Genomic DNA, 18,860 nt, shown 5'->3' on the forward strand with positions numbered 1-18,860 from the left:
ACTTTCACCTGCATCTTCTTTGTTGTACCATCTGCATATTACAAGTTGTTAATGAGTCTTGATCTCGCCCTTCTGTTGCATTCTTCTGCACTAGATCAACTTCTGGAGCTATTTGCATATAGGCCAACTTCTTGGAGTATTTGCTCAGCTTATAGATTGAATAAGTGTAGCTTATAGATTGAATAAGTGTGATGAAAAGAGTCAATCCTTTTGTTAACAGCTTTAGTTTGCTTAACTGCACAATCAACACTCTTGGTACCAGTGGCTAGGAAATAAAAAGATGAATTGCATTGGGAAAGTCTGCTGTCAGGGACTCAGGGACCTCTCCAGAGTATTGAAGAGCAACAATGTCAGTCTGGAGACCAAGATGCGCCTGATCCAGGCTATAGTCTTCGCAATTACTTGCTATGCATCAGAAAGCTGAACGATGACGGGGGATGATAGAAAGAGAATTGATGCCTTTTTACTGTGTTGCTGGAGAAGAGTATTGACTATACCATGGACTGCCAGGAGAACAAACAAGTTCGTCCCGGAGAGGGTGGAACCAGTCTGCTCCTTGGAGGCAAGGATTTTGAGGCTTTGTGTGACATGCTTTGGGCATATTGCAAGGAGAGGCCAGTGCTTGGAAAGGGACACTGTGCTTGGAAGGGTTGAGGGACAGCACAAGAGAGGAAGACCCTCAATGAGATGGATTAATTCAGTGACTGGGGTAATGAGGGTAGGTGTATTAGAGACAATAAGGTTGACATAGGATAGAGCAGGTTTCAGAGCTGTTGTACATAGAGTCACTATGAGTTGCAAGCAACTTGATGGCACATAACAACAACAACAACAACAATTCATCTTAAACGTTTTTAATAATTTTTTTCAAGAATTATTTTTATATAAAGTAAAAGTCCTTTTTGTGTAAGGTCATATGTAGTTGTTGTTATGTACAGCTGAGTTGGAATTAATTCATAGCTGACACTCCAGTAGGTTGTCAGAGGCAGTAAATTACATGAGAGGAGGTTGCACATCTTTATCCCAGGGAACAGTTGGTGGATTTGAACCACATGCTTTTGGATTGTCAGTGCAACTCCTTACCATCTGAGGTATTACAAATACCTAGATTCTTAGAGCCATCCCTGCAAGTCAGGATCTAGAACAATCGCAATACTCTTTGTATTGGGATCCTCCTCTGGCCCCTAACGCCTTATGATCATGGATCCATTTTCGGTTTAGATATCCTTGCATTTCCAAAATGTCATATAAATGGAAATAGGCGGTATATAACCTTTGAAATTGGGTACTGTCACTTAGCCTAATATATTTTTTTAAATTCTATTTTATTGAACATTTACAGAGATTTTGGATTTCCATTCATTCATTGTTGCACTTTTCTCCCTGCCCACCCCTCCCCTGCCCCAGTTCGCTCTTCTCTTTGAAAAGTAAAAGAAAAATTCTTTCATTGGTATACAATCCCCCCACACCCTTCCCACTGCCCCGAGTACCCCCAAGTACACTCCACTATGCAACCTTAATTCTGAATTCTTGTGATAACCATAATACCCTATCATGAATTGCTTTTAAATTGTTCTCTCCCTCAATATTTCAATGCAGTATACATAATTTATCCAGTTTTTCTGATTCTTACCCCAACTCTAATGTCAGTCTCATTCTACAACAGTGGCCTATGCAATATTTATCCTTTTGTGACTGAGATATTTCACTCAGCATAATGTCCTCCAGTGTCACCCATTTTGAATAATATTTCATGAGTTCCTTGTTTTTCAATGCAGCATAGTATTCCACTGTGTGAACATACCAGAGCTTCTCTATGCATTTGTTTGTTGATGGACACCTGGATTGTTTCCAACTCCTTGCTATTGTGAACAAAGCCATGATGAACATGGGTGTGCATATATTTGCTTGGATGTCGGTTATGGTCTCTTTAGGGTATATTCCCAGTATTGGAATTGCTGGGTCAAATGGTATTTCTATTTGCAACTTTTTAAGAAAGTGCCACACCATTTTCCACAGTGGTTGCACAATTTTACACTCCCACCAACAGTAAATAAGTGTTCCAGTTTCTCCGCAACCTCACCAGCATTTGTTGTTTGCTGTTCTGTTAAATTTTGCTATTCTTACTGGGGTGAGATGATATCTCATAGTTGTTTTGATTTGCATCTCTTTTAGAGTTAGGGATTTTGAACATTTCTTCATGTACTTGTTGGCCATCTGAATGTCTTCTTTGGTGAAGCGTTTGTTCATATCCTGTGTCCATTTTTCAATTGGATTATTTACCTTTACCTTGTGGTAGTTTAATATCTTTGAGACTCATCCAAGTTGTGTGTTTCAATAGCTTGTTCTTTTTATTGTTGAGTAGTTTAATTGTGTGGCTGTCTCACCGTTTATTTACTTACCCTTTGGCAAACTAGGCTATTCCCAGTTTCTGGTCATTATGAAGAATGTTCTGTAAATGTTTGTGTACAGATTTTTGTGTTACCATACTTTTCCATTTATTAGAGAATAAATACCTAAAAATGGGATTGCTGAGTCATTTGGTTAAATGTGTACTTAACTTTAAAAGAAATCACCCATCAAAACATTTTCAGCAGTTGTGGTTAGGTGTCATTATGTGAACCATGACTCATGGCAATCCTATGAACAACAGAATTGAATTTTATCCTCTCATGTGCCACCTTCACTATCTCTGATATTGTCCAAGTTTTGCGTGTGGAGCAGCGGATGGATTTGAACTGATGTCCTTTGGGTTAATGGTGTACTCTTTTTTTTTTATTTATTTTTTTGTGTGTGTGCGTGTACCGTCAAATCAGATCTGACTGGTACAGGAGGAGATTGTCCCTCCTTCCCCGGCAGAGCATCTGGTGGATTCGAACTGTGCGCCTCTGGAATTGTAGTTGCAGCTCCTTGCCACTAGGCCACCAGAGCTCCCCTAATGGTGTACTCTTTACCTAGCAGTTTACCAGAGCTCCTGCTCCACATCATAGCCTATGCTTTAAAATTTGTTATGGCAGTACCCACTCTCAGATATAAAAATCTTTATTAGTCTCAGTTCAGAAGCTTAGGCTGACATACTTTGGGCATGTTGTAAGGAGGGACCAGTCCTTGGAGAGGTACATCATGTTTGGGAGGGTGGAGGGACAGTGCAAGAGAGGAAGAACCTCGATGAGATAGACTCATTCAGTGACTGGGGTAATGGGTGTAGATGTGTCAGAGACAATGAGGTTGGCTCAGGACAGAGCAGAGTTCAGAGCTGTTGTACATAGGGTCACTATGAGTTACAACATAACAATAACAACATAATAATAACAACAACATAACAACAACAGTTCCCTTGGGGTATATTTCTAGTAGTGGAATAGCTCTGTCATATGGAGTTTCTATGTATAGTTTTTTAAAAATTTAGTTTATTTTTTCTTGTTGTATACCATCGAATTAGATCCAACCAGCACAGGAGGAAGTTGACCCTCCTTCTCCAGTGAAGAATCTTGTGGATTAGAACTGCACACCTTTGGGATTGCAGTGCAGCTTTTTGCCACTAGGCCATCAGAGCTCCCTTATATTCAACTTTTTGAGGAAACACCAAACTGCCTTTCAGAGTGGTTGCACCATTTTACAATCCTATCAACAGTATAAGAGATTTCCCATTTCTCCACATCCTCTCCAACATTTCTTATTTGCTGTCCTGCTAAACTTTGCCACTGCTCCTGGGATGAGATGGTATCTCATTGTAGTGATTTGTACACCAATGTTCATGGCAATGTTGTTCATCGTCACAAGAACATGGAAACAGCCTAAATGTACAACCACAACTGAATGGACTGAGAAATTGTGGTACATTTACATAATGGAATACTACACAGCACTCAGGAGCAATTATTTGAAAAATACTACACAGCTTGGAAGAGACTGGAGAGCATTATTCTGAGTGAACTAACTCAATCTCATAAGGACAAATACTGCATAAGACCATTGTAAAATTAGAAGGAAAACTAGTAAAACATGTATAGGTGTCCAAGAGGGGAAGGATTGGGAGTTAGAGGGGTGAGGGTAGATAGAGGGGAAATCACAAGGTTGCATAATTTGGTAGGTGTAGGGAGGGGATAAAGGAAATGGGAAAGATCCAACAGAGACCTGAAAAGACAGGGAGTGGTGGGCCTAGTCCCAATGGCACTTAGTTTATTTATCCCAATTTTTATTTAGATCTGTTAAAAAAGGTGTTTGGTTGCTGTAGTAGCTTTTTTTGTTTGTTTTTGTTTTTCTAAATGCCTAAACTGGACGATCTCCTGGAGCATTAACATCCTGCAAGTTCCCGGTTCACCTGGAACACCTCTGGCTGCTCTCTCACCTGGCAGGTCCTCCCTTCAGGTCCATGAACACAACGGAAGGTGCTGGGGGAAAAGAAGGGGGGGACCCTGAGTTTTCTTGGACCACACCTGCAGGATCAATGCTCTGGGAATGTGCTCCCTCCTCAGAGCCCAGGGTCAGCCCAGACCTGTGCTCAGAACTGCATCTCTAGCTGGTCCCCCTGGTGCAGGATGTCCTGGAGTAGACAATGCCATACACGTCCATGTACCGTTCTCACTGCTCCTGCACCTTATTATTAAGAAAGGCAATCTTGAGACTGTTCTCCACTTCTGGAACACCATCAGCCACCGTGAGGTCCCCAATGGAGTCCCCAAACAGGAGGACACTGGTTTTGCTCTGAAACTGCTGGAAGTAACTGGAGTTCTCATGGAGCTGTTCTTGTAGTATGTGTGAATGAGCTGGCCCTTGAATCCTAGCAGGTAACCATTTTTGTAAAAAATCCATGTAGTTAGACACAGTATGGATATTGAAGTGGAAAACCTTCATCTGTTGGATGATCTGTTCCAGGATGCCGGCAAAAAAAGATGAAAAGATAAAAAGGGGAATCTTGTGATGGAAGAAAATCTTGTATCCCTCCTTAAGCGCTGGCCTCTCTCACCAGCTGGGAGATCTGAAACTTCTGGATTTTCTGCTGACACAAGAGATAATGAACTTTGGTCCACCAGTCAACCAGGTGAGGTACCTATTCAACCATATGAGGCAGCTTCTCTTTGATGGTTGATGTGGGTCAGTCTTAGTTGGGTAATAGTGGAGAAGCATCACCGTTAGCTCTTTCTGGCACTCTTCAGTGACAATCTTGCTGCTATCTAGAATATTCTAAGAAGAAGGGTATCCACATCAGGACTGTGGCCTTCATCAAGGTGTGCACCTGCCTCAAGACCGGAGAGAACCAGTGGGAACCTAAGGGAAGCTTGGGGCTCACTCCAGCACCTCTGCGAGGCCTGGCAAAGGGTGCACAGGGTGGCCAGGGGCGGCCTGCTGGGGACCTTGGAGCATCCTGGGGTTCTGGGCCTGCCTATGTTGGGCGTGTTCCCCTGCCTCATCTCGTCCACCATTGCCAATGGTGATTAATTTTATAAAAGATAATGTAAAAGAGAATAATTGTACAAGACACAATGGCAATTAAGGAAAGTAGTGGGGGAAAATCTATGTAAAAGATTATGGAAAAAGAACATAAATAATAAAAGAAGGGCACTTAGCACATCAAAGATGAACAAAAACACCAAGAACTATAAACTTCGTTAAAGAGAAGCTTGGAAGAACTCTAAAAGTCCTAATCCACAACATAAGTCTTCCAAGCATCCTAGAAAATCTACAACCAGGAGAGAATAAAATAGATGAAAGGGATCTTCTAAGAATCAAAGCCCTATGCACATCCAAAACCTTCTCCAATAGGGTAAAAAGGAAAGCCAGAGATTGGGAAAAAAATGTTTGGTAATGACATGTCAGACAAGGGACTTATATCTAGAATTTATAAAATACTCAAGCACCACAACAAAATAAAGGTAAATTACCCAGTTGAAAAATAGGCACAGAATATGAACATATATTTCACCGAAGAAGACATTCAGATGGTGAACACATGAAGAAGTGTTCAAAATCCCTAGCTCTAAGAGAGATGGAAATCAAAACAACTATGAGATATCATCTCACTCCAGTAAGAATAGCAAGATTTAACAGAACAGTAAGCAACAAATGCTGATGAGGTGGTGGAGAAACTGGAACCCTTATTCACTGTTGGTGGAAGTGTAAAATGGTGCAACCACTGTGGAAGGCAATATGGCACTTTCTCAAAAAGTTGCAAATCAAAATACCATTTGGCCCAGGAATTCCACTGCTGGGAATATACACCAAAGAAACCATAACCGCTACCCAAGCACCCCCATGTTTATTGCGGCTTTGTTTACAATAGCAAAGAGTTGGAAACAACCCAAGTACCCATCAACAAATGAGTGGATAGAGAAACTCTGCTATATTCACACAGTGGAATACTATGCTACACTGAAAAACAAGGAACTCATGAAATATTATACACAATGAGTGACCCTAGAGGACATTATGCTGAGTGAAATATCTCAGTCACAAAAGGACAAATATTGCATAGGTCCACTGTTGTAAAACGGGACTGAAATCAGGGTTGAGGGAAGACTGAGAAAGAGGGGATGAATGATGTATACTGCATTGAGATAGACGAGAGGAAGAATTATTTAAAAGGGATATATGATTTGGTATTATTGTCATGACAGGAGTGCAGAATGAAGGCTGTACAGTGGTGTGGACTTAGTGTGGGGGATTGTATAACAATGAAAGAATTTTTCTTTTGCTTTTCAAAGAGAAGAGTGAATTGGGGGGAAGGGGTGGGCAGGGAGAAAACTGCAACAATGAATGAATGGAAACCCTAAGTCTCTGTAAACTTTCATTAAAATGAATAAAAAAATTAAATTAAAAAATGTTATATTAATAAAAAAGAAATGCCAAAAAAAGAGATGAACAAAAACAGCAGAGCAGAAATGTGAACATTTATAATAACCTGTCATTCACTTTATGACTTGTCTAAGTAATGTGATAATTAAAATAAGTGTACACACACACACATACATACACAAACACAATCTATATTAGTTTTAGTGGAAAAAGTATTTAGAAATACCAATTATGATATGGAAACATCAACATTTGCACAAATAAAGATTGTAGAAGTGGCATCCACTTCCTAAACGACACGCCTCTGGAAACTCTATGAATTTTGATAAATGTTGATAGTTGTAGAGGGGCTTCATGCCTTTTATTTGGTAGGGTCACTATGAGTCGTGCTCGACTCAAAGACAATCAACAACAACAACAACAACAACAATGTTTATGAATACTTTTATTTTGATGTAAATATGTGTATGTCTGTGTTTAAACATATATATTATATATAACATATATTGTTTTTGTTATGTGCTGTTAAGTTGCCTGTGACTCATAGCATTCCCAAGCATGATGTCCCTCTCCAAGGACTGAAACTTGCCCAAAGTATGTCAGATGGAGCTTCAGAATCCTTGCCTCTAAGGAGCAGCCCAGCTTCACTCTCTCCAGGATGAACTTGTTTGTTCTTCTAGCAGACTATGGTATAGTCAATACTTTTCTCCAGCACCACAGCTCAAAGGCATCAATTCTCCTTCTATCATACCTAGTTGTTGTCCATCTTTCTGATGCATAACAAGTAATTGCAAAGACCATGGCCTATATAGGTACACCTTAGTCTCCAGACTGACGTCGTTGCTCTTCAGTACTTTGGAGAGGTCTCTGACAGCAGACTTTTGCAATGCAATTAATCTTTTAATTTTCTGGCTGCTGGTACCAAGTGTTGAGCCAAGCAAACTAAAGCTATTAACAATTTCAATCTCTTCACCATTTATCATGATGCTGCCAATTGGCCCTGTGGTGATAATCTTTATTTTTTGATGTTAAGCTTCAATCCATACTGATGGCTGCAGTCCATGACCTTCTGCAGCAAGCGCTTCAGGTCCTCCTAAGTTTCAGCAAGCAGCGCTGTGTCATCTGCATAACACAGAAGGTTGATGAATCTACCTCTAATCCTGATGCCACATTTCTCCTCATACAGCCCAGATACGGAGATAGGACACAGCCTTGGTGCACACCCTTCCCAATTTTGAACCATGTAGTGTTTCCTTGCTCTTTTCTGATGACTGCCTCTTGCTCCAAGTATAGGTTTCGCATGAGTACAATCAAGTGTTCAGGGATTCCCATTCTTCTCAGAGTCAGCCACAGTTTGTTGTGATCTACACAAATGCCTTTGCATAGTCAATGAAACACAGATAGACATTCCTCTGGCACTCTCTGCTTTCAGCCAAGTTCCATCTGACATTAACTATAATATCCCTAGTACCACAGCCTCTTCTAAACCCAGCCTGCAGTTTTCTGTTGATGTGCTGTTCCAGTCGATTTTGGATAATCTTCAGCAGAATCTTGCTTGCATGTGGTATCAGTGATACTGTTCGATAATTTCTGCACTCTGTTGGGTCACCTTTCTTTGGAATGGGAACAAATAGAGATCTCTTCCAGTCAGTTGGCCAGGTGGTTGTCCTCCAGATTTCTTGGCACAACTTGGTGAGCACATCCAGGGCAGCGTCTGTTTGTGGAAATATAACAATTGGTATGCCATCAATTCCTGGGGCCTGGCTTTTTTCAATTCTTTCAGAGCAGCTTGAACTTCTTCTTTTATCACCACCCACAGGCTCTTGCACATTCTTCTGTGTCCACCAATTCCTTTTGGTACAATGACTCTGTGTACTCTTTCCGTCTTCTTTTAATGCTTCCTGGATTATTTAATATTCTGCCCAAAGCATCCTTATGTATTGCAACTGGAGGCTTGAATTTGTTCTTCAGTTCCTTCAGCTTGAGAAATGCTGAGTGAGTTTGGCCCTTTTAATTTTCTGACTCCAGCTCCTTGAACATTTCATTGTAATACTTACTTTGTCTTCCTGCTCTGCCCTCTGTAATCTTCTGTTCAATTCCTTAATATCTTGATTTCTTTCCTTTGCTTTGGCTTCTTGGTGCTCTACTGCAATATTCAGAGTTTCTTTTAACATCCTTTTGGGTCTTTTCTTCCTCCTCTGTCTTTGCAATGACATTCTTCCTGGATTATATTCTTGATAGTGTTCAAAGCCTCAAACCTGTTCCTAAGATGGTTTTGAAATTAAGGCAGGATAGACTTAAGGTCAAATCTTGTTCCTGTGGACTTGATGTAATTTTCCTCAGATTCAGCTTGAACTTATATATGAGTAGTTGGTGGTCTGTTCCACAGTTGGCACCTGGCCTAGTTTTCACAGCTGATATTGAGTTTCTCCAGTGGTTCTTTGCATAGCTGTAATTGATCTAATTCTTATACATTCCATCAGGTGAAATCCATGTGTATAGCCTGCATTTATGTTTCTTATAAAATGTATTTGCAATGAATAAGTCATTGATTGTGCAAAATTCTATCATTCTACCTGTCACCAAGTCCATTCTTTCCAACTATTGATCCTTCTTCTCTCTTCCCAAATTTTGCATTCCAGTCACCCATTATTATTAATGCATCTTGATTGCATGTTTGATCAATCTCTGACAGCAAACGTTGGTAGAAATCTTCTATTTCCTCTTCTTTGGCTCTGGTTGTTGGTGAATAGATTTGAATGATGGTGGTATTCACTGGACTTTCTTGTATGTGTTTGGATATTATCCTGTCACTCACAACATTGCATTACAAGATGGATCTAGAAATGACTTTATAAACTATGAAAGCAACTCCATTTTTCCTCACATTTTCTTCTCCAGCATAGTAGATCCTATGATCATCTGACTCAAAATGTCCCATGCCAGTTCATCTCATTTCACCAGTGTGTCAATATTTATGCATTCCATTTCTTTCTTAACAATATCCAACTTTCCTACATTCATGGTTCTCACATCCTCCTACATATTTCCATACTTGAGGGCTCAGCCTCAGTTTCCATATCTGCTAGTCTAAGTGTGCTCTATTGTACATGGGTTTTCAAAGTACAAATATATATTTTATACAATATGTTGTTGCTATTGTTATGTGCCATCAAGTCTACTACAACTCATATAGACACTACGGCCAGTAACTTTGAACCTTGCCCTATTAGAGCTAACCTCATCGGTGCTGACACACTTGACCTCATTGCCACAGTCACTGTGCCAATCATCTCGTTGAGGTTTTTCTCCTGCGATTACCCTTCACCGTTCTAAGCATGATGTCCTTTCCTGATTAGCTACCTCTGAATTTTGCTTTTGACAGGATCACCTAAAGCTTGATTGTGTCTCTTTATGGGACATTTGGACAGAAAAGGAGGTTTATGTATGACTAAGATCTCAATCTTTCACTAAATAGAACCAAGGCATCTCATGTCACAGTTTGTGGTGAGAAATGTATAATACATTGTTGCTATGTGCCATCGAGTCGCCTGCAACCCACAGCAACCCTATGTACAGCAGCTCTGAAGCCCGTCCTGTCCTGAGCCAGTCTCACTGATTCTGGCACATGTTGTTGTTGTTGTTTGCCATCGAGTCTCCTGTGATTCACAGGGACCCTATGTGCTAGCTCTGAACTCTGTTCTCTCCTGAGCCAGTCTCACTGTCTCTGACACACCTACCCCCATTATCCCAGTTCCTGTGTCAATCCATCTCAGCCAGGGTCTTCCTCTCCTGCTCTGCCCCTCTACCCTTCCAAGCATGATGTCATTCTCCAGGGACTGGTCCCTCCTGGCCACATGTCTAAAGTTTATGAGATGGAGCATAGAAATCTTTGCCTCCAAGGAAAAGCCTGGTTTCACCATCTCTAGGATAAATCTGTTCTCTTGGCAGTCTATAGTATGTTCAATATTCTTCTCCAGCACCGCGACTCAAGGGCATCAATTTTTCTTCTGTCATGCTTAGTCATTGTCCAACTCTAGCTCTCTGATGCATAGCAAATGACTGAACAGACCATGGCTTGAATCAAATGTACCTTAGAGTACTTCTCCAGAGTGATATAGTTGTTTTTCAGCACTTTTGAGAGGTCCCTGACATCAGCTTTCCCCAGCGCAATTAGTCTTTTGATATCTTGACATTTGGTGCCATGAGTGTTGACTGCAGAGCCGAGCAAGCTAACTAAAATTGTTAACAACCTCAGTATCTTCTCTAAAGAGAATTTAAAAATAGAAACTTAACTGAAGTTATACCAAAGGATGTAAGATCAGAAAGCATAGTATCCCACTGGCCAAGGAGAGAAAATTTGCACATTAAAGCACAATGAAGCATGAAAATACAACTTGTCAAAATGTGTGCCACATGGCTAAGCAGGAGTGAGAGGGAAATGTGTAGCTCTAAATACTTGTATTCGCTCACTCACTCGCTGACTCACTCACTCACTCACTCATTGGTGGCTAGTTGAAACGGACCCATAGCTGACCCTCTAGTGGGTTTTCAGAGGCAGTAAATCATACAGAGGATTGCCCATCTTTCTCCCATGGAGCAACTGTTGGATTTGAACTGCGTATGTTTGCTTTGATAGTACTATTTCTTACCATTAAGTCACCAGAGCCACTCAAAGCAGCCCTATGAATAGATCAAAACTTTGACTATAAAGCATTGGCTTATCTACAAACAGGAGAAGATAAAATAGATGAATGGGACCTTCCAAGAATCAAATCCCTATGCACATACAAAAACTTCTCCAAGAGGGTAAAAAGGGAAGCCAGAGATTGGGAAAAAGTGTTTGGGAATGACATGTCAGCTAAGGGACTTATATCTAGAATTTATAAAATACTTGAGCACCACAACAAGATAAATAATCCAGCTGAAAAATGGACACAGGATATGAACATACACTTCACCAAGGAAGACATTCAGATAGCCAACAATCACATGAGGAAATGTTCAAAATCCCTAGCTCTAAGAGATATGTAAATCAAAACAACTATGACATATCAATCTCATCCCAGTAAGAATAGCAAAATTTAACAAAACAGCAAGCAACAAATGCTGGTGAGGTTGTGGAGAAACTGGAACCCTTATTCACTGTTGGTGGAAGTGTAAAATGGTGCAATCACTGTGGAAAGGGGTGTGGCAGTTTCTCAAAAAAGTCGCAAATAGAGATACCATTTGACCTAGCAATTCCACTACTGGGAATATACCCCAAAGAGACCATAACTGCCATCCAAGCAGATATATGCACACCCATGCCTATTGCGGCTTTGTTAACATAGCAAGGAATTGGAAACAACCTAAGTGCCCATCAACAAACAAATGGATAGAGAAGCTGTGGTATCGTCACACAATGGAATACTACACTGCATTGAAAAAGAAGGAACTCATGCAATATTGAAAATGGGTGACCCTGGAGGACATCATGCTGAGTGAAATATCTCAGTCATAAAAAGACAAATACTGCATAGTGCCACTGTTATAGAATGGGACTGACATCAGGGTTGGGCTAAGACTGAGAAAAACTGGATAAATTATGTATACTGCATTGAAACAATGAAGGAGAGAACAGTTTAAAGGTGATATATGATAGGGTGTTATGGTTATCACAAGAGTCCAGAATGAAGGTTGCATAGTGGAGTGTACTCAGGGCGGTGGGGGTGGGGGGAGTGGGGAGTGGATTGTATACCAATGAAAGAATTTTTCTTTTACTTTTCAAAGAGAAGAGCGAGTTGGGGCAGAGGAGGGGTGGGCAGGGAGAAAAGTGCAACAATGAATGAATGGAAATCCAAAATCTCTGTAAATATTCATTAAAATTAATATAATAAATTGAAAAAAAAGTGTTGGCTTATATGATTGTGGAGGCTAAGGAAGGATCATAGACAGATTTAAACATCTTAAGTACAGACCTAAGCTGTCACCCACTGGCAGAATGTCTTTCTCTCGAGGAAACTTCAACCCTGCTTTTAAGACCTCCCAGCTTATTCAGTCAGTCGCACCTAGCTTATCCAGGATAATCTTTCTGACTTAAATCCAGTCTATTAGTTTTATTGACATCTATAAAATATCTTCAGAGCAACACCGAGACTAGTGTTTGAATAACCAAGGACTATAGGTTTGCCAAACTGACACATCAAAATCCACTATAGTCCCTTCCTGGTCAACCTGGCACTGACATGATCCTAAAATTATTACTAAATAAGGACAATAACAAAGGATATATCTCTGCCTCTATGAAATTAGAGAAACGGTGAAAGTTAAACAAGTGTTCAGGTCTTTCGTTCACAGGGTCGCTATGAGTCCTCTACGACTCAACAGCACTTAACAACAGTTAAGGTTCCAGTCCTTGGGAAATGACAATGCTGAGAGAAGTGGAAGGTCAGAGAAGAAAACATCCTCAACACGAGGGATTGATATGGTGACTGTAGCAATAGACTCGAGAATGTCTTGGATTGTGGGGATGGCATAGGTTGGGGCAAGGATTAGATCTGTTGTTCATAGAACTGCTGTGAGTCATAGAGAGAGCTCTATTGGCCTAGTGGATAGAAAGTGATGCTACCAAGCCAAAGGGGGGTGATTTTAATCTGTGGCCCTCAGGCCTGGTTTTAATTTTTTTGATCAAACATTCTTCTAAGTGGTATAGCATTGGTCTGCCAATTTGCAGTACAGAGGCAACTTGTGGTTGCTGTGATGCTAAACACTGTGACACTGACGTGTCAAATGTGATAATGGTTACCCATGGTGGACAGAATTTGGTGGAGCTCCCAGATTAAAACAGGCTTGGAAGCTGGAATGGCATCCACTTCCAAAATAGCTTGCCTCCAAAAAACTCTATGAACTTAGAGAAAAGAAGAAAGTTACACAAGTGTTCAGGTCTTTTGTTCATAGGGTTGCTATCAGTCTTCTATGACTCAACGGCACTTAAAACGAACATGATATACTTAAATTATGCAAAAGAAAAAACACACCTGTCTTCTCTCAGGAAAAGACACAAAGTTCTTGGGTAATGTTCACAATTCTCCTCCTTTGACATCTTGTTTTTGTTATGTGCCATCAAGTTATTTGCGACTCACAGTGACCCTACGTACAGGAGCCCTAAACCCTGCTCTATCCTGTGCCAACTTACTGTCTCTGACACACTTACCCCCATTGCCCCAGTAACTGAATCAATCCATCTCACTGAGGGTCTTCTTCTCTTTTGCTGTCCCTCCATCATCCCAAGAATGACATCCCTCTCTTAAGGACTGATCCTTTCTTGTAACATGTCAAAAGTATGTCAGACAAAGCTTCAGAATCCTTGCCTTCAAGGAGCAGTCTGGTTTCACCTTCTCTAGTATGAACCTGTTTGTTCTCTTAGCAGTCTGTGGTATATTCAACACTCTTCTCCAACACCACAGCTCAGACTCAGAGACATCAATTCTCTTTTTATCATCCCAAATCATCATCCAGCTCTCTGATGTATAGCAAGCAATTAGGCACACCTTAGTCTCCAGACTGACATCATTGCTCTTCAGAAGTCTGGAGAGGACCCTGACACCTGACTTTCCCAATGCACTTCGTCTCTTGATTTCCTGGCTGTTGGTATCAAGAGTGTTGATTGTGGAGCCAAGAAAACAAAAACTGTTAACAATCTCAGCCTCTTCACCATCCATAATGATGCTGCTAATTGGCCCAGTGGTGAGAATCTTTGTTTTCTTGATGTTGAGCTTTAATCCATACTGAAGGCTGCAGTCCTTGATCTTCATATAACTTAAATAAATTATATTTAAAGCTAGCCGTTATTGACAAATTTTAGGTTAGATGACAAAGGAATAAAATGGGAGGGGAAAAATTTTTAGAATTATTGCCATCAAGTTAGACCGATTCATAGCTGATGCTGCGGTGAGTTTCCAGAGGGTGTAAGTCACAGGGAGGAGATTGCCCATCTGAAGAGCAGCTGGTGGATTTTGGTCTCCAGAGAAGCACTGCCTTTGGGCTAGCTGTGGACTACACCGACTACATCATGAGAGTTCCCCAAACAGGGAAAGATATACCATATATAATATATACACTATACTAGGCATGTATGTACACAATATGATATGTACATGTATATATGATACACAATATTTAATGTTTATAGTATACATTATATTTCTTTTTTATTGTAAAATTTATATTTCTTGAGTATATTAAAATTTACACATGAGGATGTAAGTATTAATACTAAAATTGAATGTAATGACATGAATACATTTAAAAATATGTTTGGGTTGTCTTTTTTTTTTTGTACTATCAATACTTTTATTTATTTTTTTTCTTGGTGTTTTTTTTTTCCTTTTCTGGCCCTATTTTAATGAGTCAACTTCATCCCCCCAAATTTGAGTTAGTCTGACATACCTATTTGCCATCAAGTTCATTCTTTTTGTTGTTGTTGTTAAGTATGTTTTTATTTAATATTTCATATTATTTTATTAATTTTAATGAAAATTTACAGGTTTGGATTTCCATTCATTCATTCATTGTTGCGCTTTTGTTTTTCAAAAGCAGCTAGAAAGCTAGACTTCTATGCAAAACTAGTTATACATTTCTGAAAAAGAAATGGAACTTTTAAAAACACTACCTGGACTGTATATCTAAATCTGCAACATGAATATGTGTCCGATGACAGGAAACAACAGCTATGCCACCAAGAAAGCTTTCAATCCTACATACGAGACATTATATTTCTTATACATAATACAGGTAGCTCTGGTAGCCTAGTGATAAAAAAAAATTACACTGCAATCTCAAAGGCATGTGGTTCAAATCCAATAGTTGCTCTGCACCTGAAGGATGGGCAATCTCTTTCCATGTGATTTACTGCCCCTGAAAACCCGCTGAAAGGTCAGCTAGGAGTCGGTTCCAACTTGAAGTTATACAACAATATACATAATATATAATATTTCTAGGAGCTCTGGTGGCCTCGTGGTAAGAAGCTTCACTGCAATTCCAAAGGCATGCGGTTTGAGGCCCCCAGCTGCTCCACAGGAGAAGGATGGGCAGTCTCCTCCTGTGTGATTGACTGCTTCTGAAGACCTGCTGGAGGGTGAGCTCCGGGTTGGTTCCAACTCCGTGGTACACGACAACAACAACAACATCTAACATATAATGATTAAGATGTAAAGCATTATCTTTTCTAAATATATTTATAAAAACCATAAATACATATATAAAATATTACCCAAGCCATAATCTTCTCAATTGCTTGTCGTGCTTCTGAAAGCTGGATAATGACTGAGGATGACAGAAGAAAAACTGATGCCTTTGTGTTGTGATTCTAGAGAAAAGTATTAAGTATCCCACGGACTGTCAAAAAGCCAAACAAGTCTGGCCTAGAGGGCATGAAACCAGGCTGCTCCTTGGAGGCAAGCAGCTGACGTTCGATCTCATGTACTCTGGGTTTGTTATAAAAAAAGGAAGTAATTTGGGCAGGGAATTTCCTTATTATCAGGAAACAATCTGGATAAAAACCCTTGAATATGCTTAAGTCTCTAGAATATATAAGGGAGCTCTGGTGGCCTAGTGGCAAGAAGCTGCACTGCAATCCCAAAGATATGAGGTTCGAATCCACCAGATGCTTTACCAGAGAAGGAGGGGCCATCTCCCTTTACCAGAGAAGGAGGGGCCATCTCCTCCTGTACCAGTCAGATCCAATTTGACGGTACACACACAGAGAAAATAATAAAATAAAAATAAAAAAAAAGAATATCTAAAAATGTACAAGAACTGCTACAGGCAATCAATAACTCCAGAGAGGCTCTTACTTTTAAGAATAAACAGCCACAAAAGAGGAAAAAAACAAAACAAAACACCCCAGTACTGGTCCAATTATAAAGCCTTGGAAATAAGAAGGGGTAGGATAGAAGGGTCAATGGATATGAGAATTACAGAGGCAAGTGTGAAAACTGTGATTGCTTGGTGGATGTTGTAATTAATGTTGTACAACAAAGTATGTTTTTGATTGAATGAAAAACCAACACAATCTGTAAAGTTTCACGCAAAATAAATGAAAAATAATCAAGAAGTAGAAAACTTTTCCCATAAAAGTGGAAAGAAAAAAAAGAATAATAAACTAAGTTTTCAGGAATAAACTTGTGGCTCGCTGTCTCCTTCGGTTTGGCTGACGGCCGCTGCTGGGCCCAGCTGCTCTGTGTCCGCTTCTGCCTAGGCCTTCCTGCTTGCTTTCCGGAATGTGGCCAGCACGAAGCTCTATGACATCCTGGGTGTTCTGCCCGGTGCCAGCGAGAATGAACTCAAAAGGGCATACTGGAAATTAGCCAAGAAATAGCATCCTGATAAGAATCCAAATGCTGGAGGAAAATACTAAGAAATACGTTTTGTATACGAAGTACATTCAAACCCTCATCAATATGGAGAGCAAGGTCTTCGGGAAGGTAGTGGTGGAGGTGGTGCCAAAGATGACATTGTCTTTCACATTTTTGGTGCAGGATTGTTCAGCTTCATGGGCAATCAGAGTAGAAGTCAGATGGCAGAAGAAGAGGAGAAGACATGATGCATCCACTCAAAAGTATATATAGAAGATTTGTATAATAGCAAGACAACTAAATAAATTGGCACTTAGCAAGAATGTACACGGTAGTGCATGTAGTGAGTGGCAAGGCAGAAAATCTGGAGCTGTTCAGAGTGCAGTGTTTGTCGAGGTCGAGGTGTGTGCATCATGATATGACAGCTAGCTCCAGGAAGGCACAACAGAGGTGGTCTGGGTCCTCTGATTGTAATGGAGAAGGAGAGGGAATTAATGAAAGGTCCGCAGTAAAAAATATGAAGGGAAGAAAGTGATTAAAGAAGTCAAGATTCTTAAAGTCCACAAAGACAATGTTATGAAACATGGACAGAGATTTACATTCACTGGAGAAGCAGACGAGGCCCCCGGAGCGGAATCAGGAAATACTGTTCTTTTGCTACAAGAGAAGAAACATGAGGTGTTCCAGAAAGATGGAGATTATTTGCATATGACATATCAGATAGGACTTATGTTGATTTCAATACACGTTTAATCACCTGCTGTCCATTGGATAGTGGTGAAGTACCTGATGTCCATCAGATAGTGGTGAAGAACCCTATGTCAGTAATTGAATCAGGGTGCATTCGTGTAGTTTGAGGTGAAGGAATGTCACAATATCGTAATCCGTTTGAAAAGGGTGATCTGTATGTAAAGTCTGAAGTGCGGTTTCCTGATCTCCTTCTAGACCAGAAGTTCCTAATGTGATTGGAGGTGCAGAGGAGGTAGAGTTTCAGGAAACTCATAGTTCTCAGGGCTCAGGAGGCGGCCAGAGGCTCGAAGCTTGTAGTGATAGTTCTGATGAGGAAAGCAGCAGGCTCCATGGGCCTGGAGTGCAGTGTACCCATCAGTAAACTGCAGGCAAATGCAGAGGTGGATTTTTCTTCCTATGTTTACCTGATTTGTTTTCAGCAATCCAGCTGAAGTGTCTGATCAATCCAGATGAACTGATGCACATCTGTTGCTCTCAGTGTATCTTTTAAAATTGGTGTAGTATCTACAGAGTGTGTAAATTAGTTTAACTACAAAGCTTTACGTATTCATTTTGACTGTTCTGCAGCCAAATAAAACACTTGAAAGGGAGCAAGACTCCCTTTCACTTAGATGCTTCACTTATAAGTTTCAGTCCTGATACCTGTGCTTGCAGGTATCAGTTTTGTGTAGACTTTATGTTTCATATTTTATAGTCAAATTCCACATTGTCAAGTTTGTGTGCAATTTGCCCTGAAGCTTCGTGTTTGGTTGCACTTGCATATGCTGCTACAAATAGAATAAAGAATATCAAAACCTGTAAAAAACCCAACCTCAAAACTTGGTATTTTACTAAAAAGTAAATCCTCGAAACAATTATGAGACATCATTTCACCCTGGTAACAAGAGAAAAATTCAACAGAGCAGCAAACAACAAATTCTGGCAAGGTTGTGAAGAAACTGAAACCCTTATTCACTGTTGGTGAGAGTGTAAAATGGT

General features: G+C 40.2%; 1 pseudogene; it reads right to left on the minus strand.

Annotated features, from left to right (window-relative positions):
- Positions 1-4,518: 4,518 nt before the first annotated feature.
- On the minus strand, positions 4,519-5,193 carry LOC102849059 (annotated as a pseudogene).
- Between the last annotated feature and the right edge of the window lie 13,667 nt (positions 5,194-18,860).

Source organism: Elephantulus edwardii, unplaced genomic scaffold, assembly GCF_000299155.1.
Source record: "Elephantulus edwardii isolate Elephantulus edwardi_28Jun2011 unplaced genomic scaffold, EleEdw1.0 scaffold00302, whole genome shotgun sequence".
Lineage (NCBI taxonomy): Eukaryota > Metazoa > Chordata > Mammalia > Macroscelidea > Macroscelididae > Elephantulus > Elephantulus edwardii.